Genomic DNA, 6,098 nt, shown 5'->3' on the forward strand with positions numbered 1-6,098 from the left:
GGGCTGTGGAATACAGGTTTGAGAGAAAATCAGCAATGGGGGAGCATGGAGCAGAACTTTAGCAGAAAATCAGCCATGAGGGGCTCTGGAACACAAGTTTTTCTGCTTGGAGGGAAAATGCCAGATGTCAGCAAGCCCAGGTGCTGTGAAAAGCCAGGGTTTGGTCACTGCCAGGTTTGTGGGGGAGTAAAGTCATGAGGAGAAACATCAGAGAGGTTCACAGTGCCCAGGCAGGTTGGAAAGCACCCACACCCCCTGGTCAGCGTTCCCTGCCCATGGAATGAGGCTGGGACACCCACCTGATCAATCTTTAATCGTCAATGTCGCCGCTGGTGGGGGACACAGAGGAGACAGAGCCACACCTCGATGCCTCTCCCAGCCCTTACCTTTTCCCTGGGCCTGGAGAAAGGAGGACAAACTCGGCTTTTTTCCACCCAGCGGGAAGGACGAGGCTGCTGCCCCTCATCCCGCACACCTGGGCCCGGCCCTGCAGGCGCGGGGGGAGCGCGGATACCTGAGAGGGGACGAGCCCGGGGCTGGGACGGGAGGGATGGAGGAAAGGAAGGAGGAAAGGAGGGAGGGAGGGAGGGAGAACAGGGCGGGAGCGAGCGCTGTGTTGCCTGGAGACCGCAAACACTGCCCGGTCCGGGCGTCCTGCGGGGCGGGGACGGGCACGGGGACCGTGCCTGCGCTTCTCTCATCATCCCGCGGGATGGGGCGGGATGCTCAGGGCATGGCCAGGGCAAGGACCCCCCTCATCTGACAGAAATGGTCCCTCACCTCGGGGAAAGGATCCCCACCGCTTTGAGGAATTGATCCTGCTCATCTCGGGGAAAAGATTCCACTTACTTTGGGGAAAAGATTCCACTCACCTCGGGGAAAGGATCCTCTTCACCTTGGGGAAAGGATCCCCCTCACTGTGGGGAAAGGATCTCCCTCATCTTGGGAAAAGAAACTCATCACCTTGGGGAAAGGATCCCCAACACTTTGGGGAAAGGATCCCCATCACCTTGGGGAAAGGATCCTCATCACTTTGGGAAAGGGATCCCCCTCACCTTGGAGAAGGCATCCCCATCATCTTCAGGAAACTAACCCAGGTCATGATCCTCAGCAGGACAGATACAGGGAATTACTTACACAAACCACCAAACTCTGTGATGCAACCTAAACTTTTAGCCTGATATTTTTATTAATAAGCCTTATTTTTTAATTATAAACGTTATTTTGAATAGTAACCCTCATTTAAAAAATAACTACTCTTACTTTTTAAACAACAACCCTTATCTTTTAAATAATAATACCCTTTTTTAACAATTAGAGTGCTTATATCAGTAGATCAACTCTGTTTTTAGGAGTGTTTAGCCTGATGATGTCCCTTTAAGCCAGGGCCACTCTGAAGTGCAACTCTTTCTTTCTGCACATTTTTTGACATTCAAAAGAGTTTAAAAAAACCCTCTATGATGGATAGAGATTTTTTGACATTTTATTAAGAGTTTGCCCATTACGATGATTTGATTACTTTCACTTTAATTACCCTAATTAGCCATCTAGATATAATTTAGCATTGCTGTCACATCGGGCCACAGGTGATATTGCCAGGAAAAGACTCAAGGGCACAACAGAAGCAGTTCTGAAATAGAAATCACATTAAGGGGAGCTGGGTTGATCAAATGCCTCTGCCCCTCCTTGGAGGCTCAGGCAGAGCTTGTGGGAATAAAATTGGGACTGGAGCCTCTGACGGAGCCTGGTCCAGGCTGCAAAAATCATTACCCATCATCTGACTTTGCTGCATGACTGAGTGGGCTGGAAGTTGCTTCCAGCCACGTTTGGCCCCGTAGATACAGAGAACGTGAGGATGGCATTGTCCTCCATCCATCATTTCCAGCTGAAAAAGGCTGGTTTGGATAAGGATCCCGTGTGCTCCCTGCTGTGCACGGATGGTTTAGGGGATGCTGTGCTTAGCCAAAAAGGCAGCAGCCTCATGAAATGTTATTTTGTTGAGTTTAGGTAAGAAAAACACAATCGATTTTATGTTGTGTATCAAATTTAAAACAATTAGGTTCCTAACTTTGGTCCTTGAAGGAATAAGAGGAGCAACACCCAAGGAGCTCAGTGGAAAAAGAGAATATTTCTCTGTGCCCTGGTGTCATCTCTGAGAGTGTGAGTGTTTAAACCTGTTCTTGTAAGAGGTGGAACCAGCAATGTCTCTTAAAGACTTAAAGATTCCTCTCAAGCCTCCAGACAACTTGCTGTATGTCCTGTGGGGTAGATAAGAACAGCTCCTTTCCTAAAAAGATCATAAAAACACGGAGGGGGGGGGGGGGAGGATGGTGGAGATGTCTATCTAAACATTAAATATTAAGTCTGCTGCACACTCATTAAATAGTAACTCTACTACAACAGCTCCTCGGGATGTCTCTGATTACTGATGAATTTTTAAAGGGAGGTCTGCAAACTTTGTTTTTCCTGCTTTGCAGAGCAGGAGGTGCTCAAACACGTCTGCAACAGCCCTTCTCAGAGACAGGGCTGAGAAATCTCGAACTTCTTTCTTTTAAAGGCTCTCAGTGCCTGTAGTGTAACAAGTCCCTTCTCTTATGGCTGTTAAATGTAGCTAGGGCTGAGGCTGAGAAACCAGCAATATGGGGTTGAAAATTTGGCCTAAAAGAAGGATGACCTTTCTTCGACAGAGAGGAGCATAATGGGGTGGGGTATTAATAATGTAAAAAAAAAAAATCTTTGATTTATTCGATGACTGTTTTTCACTCTGAGCTGTACCTGGGCTGGAAAGTAGACACCAAATTCTGCTCTCGCTGAAGCTGAGGAGCTCTGCTGGTGTGTGAAGCCACACGATGAAATTTCACCCCGAGGCATCTTTAGTTCCACGGCCTCAGTCTGTCGGGAGAGCTGGGCTGCCAGGAGCTCTGTTGTCAGCCTGAGGCAGGATCTCCTTCTCCTGCGGAGGGAATTTGCAGCCCTGGCACCGTGTCCCCATGTCCCCACAGCTACTGCTGTGCCTTTGGGTCCCAGAAGAGTTCAAATGGAGATCTCCAAGGGTTGTCGGTGACAGATCTGCTTCCTAATGCAGTCTGGTAGGAAATACTAATTTTCAGGATGTTTTCCATCTTTTGAGTGTTGTTTTTATCACAGAGTCACTGAGGTTGGAAAAGATCTCCAATATCAGAGTCCATCCTGGGCTTGATTCCCACCTCGTCACCTGCCCAGAACACTGGGTGCCATGTCCAGCCCTTCCTTGGATACCTCCAGGGATGGGGACTCCAAACTTCTCTGGGCAGCTTCTTCCAAGGCCTGACCACCCTTTCCATGGGGAAATTGCTCCTGATGTCCAACCTGAACCTCCTCTGGCACAGCTTGGGTCCATTTACCCTCATCCTGTCCTTTTTTCCCTGAGAGCAGAGCCTGACACCCCTCCTGTCAGGCAGTTGTGGAGAAAGAAGGTCCCCCCTGAACCTCCTTTTCTCCAGGACTTAAAATCCTATTATAGAATATGTTAGACAGCTCTTTGGTCAAAATTTCCTTCTCACCAGACAATCACGACCTCCTGGGTGCATGAAGGTGTGTGGGCACAGAGAGCCCAGGTGATCTCTGCATGCACTGGGCTATTTTCATCTCTGCTCACCCAATAAGAATGACAACGCAAAGGATTGCAGGGATCCTCGATAAGGAGCAGGATTAAGATGCACTTGAGCGAGATTACAAGGAAAGCATGGTTGTTCCATTAGGAAAAGGAATAATCCCTTTGTTTATGTTCTGGAGATTAAAGCAGTGACAGCAGAAAGCACCCAGAGGTCACCACACGCAGACTTTGCTGTCTCAGTGGCTGTCTGGGCTGTGACTCTGACAATTCAGCTGCGCAGTTGCAGAATTTAATCAGTTCTCCTTGTGCTGGGAGTTCTGCAGTGTGAGGCAGGAAGGTGGATCTGCCTATTCCACAGGCAGATAGGAGTGCTGGACTTGGAATAAAAAGGAGGTTCCCCTACGATGTTCATGGTGTTCCCTTAGGATGTTCACGCACCTGCCTTCCCCTCTGATGCTGCATCCTCTGATGCAAAGGCTCGAGGGTAGAAATTTTCAGCTGAAATCACAGAATTATGAGGTTGGAAAAAGCTTCCAAGATCATCAAATCCAGCCTGTGACCGACCACCACCTTGTCACCCAGACCAGAGCTCTGAGTCCCACGTCCAGTCATTAAATTGATGTTTAAGAGAGCTCTCAAACGTGTGGGTGGAAGGTGGTCCAGGGCAGAGAAGTTTTAACCTGGTCATTTTATACTCTGACCCAGTCAGTCAGGATCTGGCTGAGTATTACAAATTCAACCCCTGGAATCTTGCCCTTTCCTGCTCTGAGTTATTCCACTGGAATTTCCCAGCCTGGCTCTGCAAGTCCAGGATTTTCTAGATGGAAAGTGCTGAAATCAGGAACAGTTGGGCCATGTGTGACTGGGGACCAAGACGAATCTCTGGATATCCAAACACTCCGACATCCCAGATTTCCCACCCTCATAATTAGGCTGATTTTCCATCTGGCTCAACACCTCCATGTCCATGTTCAAACAGGTTTGTTTGAACAAATTCCTCAATATGTCAAACAAGGGGCATTTAAAAAAAAAAAAAAAGCGATGCCCTTTGCTTCTGTTCTTCCCAGTGCAAAGTGACAAAGTCATCACATTTCTGTGGTGTGATATGTTATTTGCCATGTTTTTTTAGGATAGAAGCATTTGAGACCAAGGACAGTGATGAGTTTGATGGGCTGAGCCTTAGAAGGGACTCCCAGCAATGCTGAAACTTGCAATAACAGACCATGAGGGATAAAAAAGGGAAGTTGTTAATGTTGCCAGCTGAAATTAAACACTGTTAACCAGCCCACTTTATCCCTCCTCAGTTAATATTGAAGTTTTCTGCTCTTATTTCCCCTCATTCCTTCCCTGCTTTCCAAACAAACAGGGATAAGGGGATGTTGTTAAGGGATAACTTGTTTGGTTCTGCTGTTTCCAAGTCATCTGGGCCTGCAGTAAGTTTATCAACCAGCCATGGCAACATCAATCACCCAGAAAAATAGCACAGAGTGAAATGACTTTTCAAAATGTCGTTGGTATAATTATCATCTTGGCCATTACATTAAATGCCACCATTTATAACTGTTATGTTTAAGTATGCAAACAGTAATTAACTTGGTAATGAACTGAGGACCCCTGTGCCTTTCTTCCCTCAGCTAATTTGCATGTTAATTATCATTAGCAACCAGGGAAACAAGTTATAAACAGCTTAATTAGCAGCTTAATCATTTTTACAAGAAAACGTGCTGCACTTTGATACACGAGCAAGAGTTGGATTAATGAAGTCAGATGAGGGAGTTCTCCCTGTGCTGGTCCTGCTGCAGTGCTGGGCTCGTTTTGGGTTTGTTTCGGGCAATTTGGGGCCCCAAGATGTGCTCTTGCACACCCCTGTGCACACTCATGCCCTGGGCATCCTTGCACAAGGCTCTCTCAGCCTTCCTGATTGGTATCTACTTTGGAAATTCTGAATTTCCTAATAAAAACTAATTTACTTTAGTTTTATCCCCATTTTGTTTCCTTTTTGGCAGAAATTTTCTGCTGATTTAATGGAAAATTTAGATATAGTTTGATTGTTTAGATATAATTTGATTATTTGGCTGTAGTTTGTTGGGGTGTTTTTGTTGTTCGTTTGTTTTTTTTTTTTTGGTGTTTTTTTGGGGGGGTTTGGGTTTTTTTTAGGTGGTTATACTTCCATCTCCCAAGTACAGTATAAATAACAATTATATTATCTATATTCTAGTATAAATTATAACCAGCTCACATGCATTTAGAAGACTTTTTCCTTCTTTTTAATTTTTTTTTTTTTTAAATTACACTCAGAAGTTACAGAGAGAGCTGGAATTTGGTCTTAGAGACATAATAATTAAAGGAAGGCAAACCCAAATAAGGAGGAGAAATGCGAGCTGTGGTTTGTGGGTGGTGCTGCCCACTCTGTCTGATGGCAGGTGCAGTGACCTGTGTGGATTTTGGATTTAGGAGATTTTTCCAAGATCCTGGATGGGTAAAATCTCCAGATGAGGCTCAC

The sequence above is a fragment of the Chamaea fasciata genome, unplaced genomic scaffold (genome assembly GCF_029207755.1).
Source record: "Chamaea fasciata isolate MVZ Bird 193981 ecotype frontalis unplaced genomic scaffold, bChaFas1.0.hap1 SCAF_23, whole genome shotgun sequence".
In the NCBI taxonomy this organism is placed as follows: Eukaryota; Metazoa; Chordata; class Aves; order Passeriformes; family Sylviidae; genus Chamaea; species Chamaea fasciata.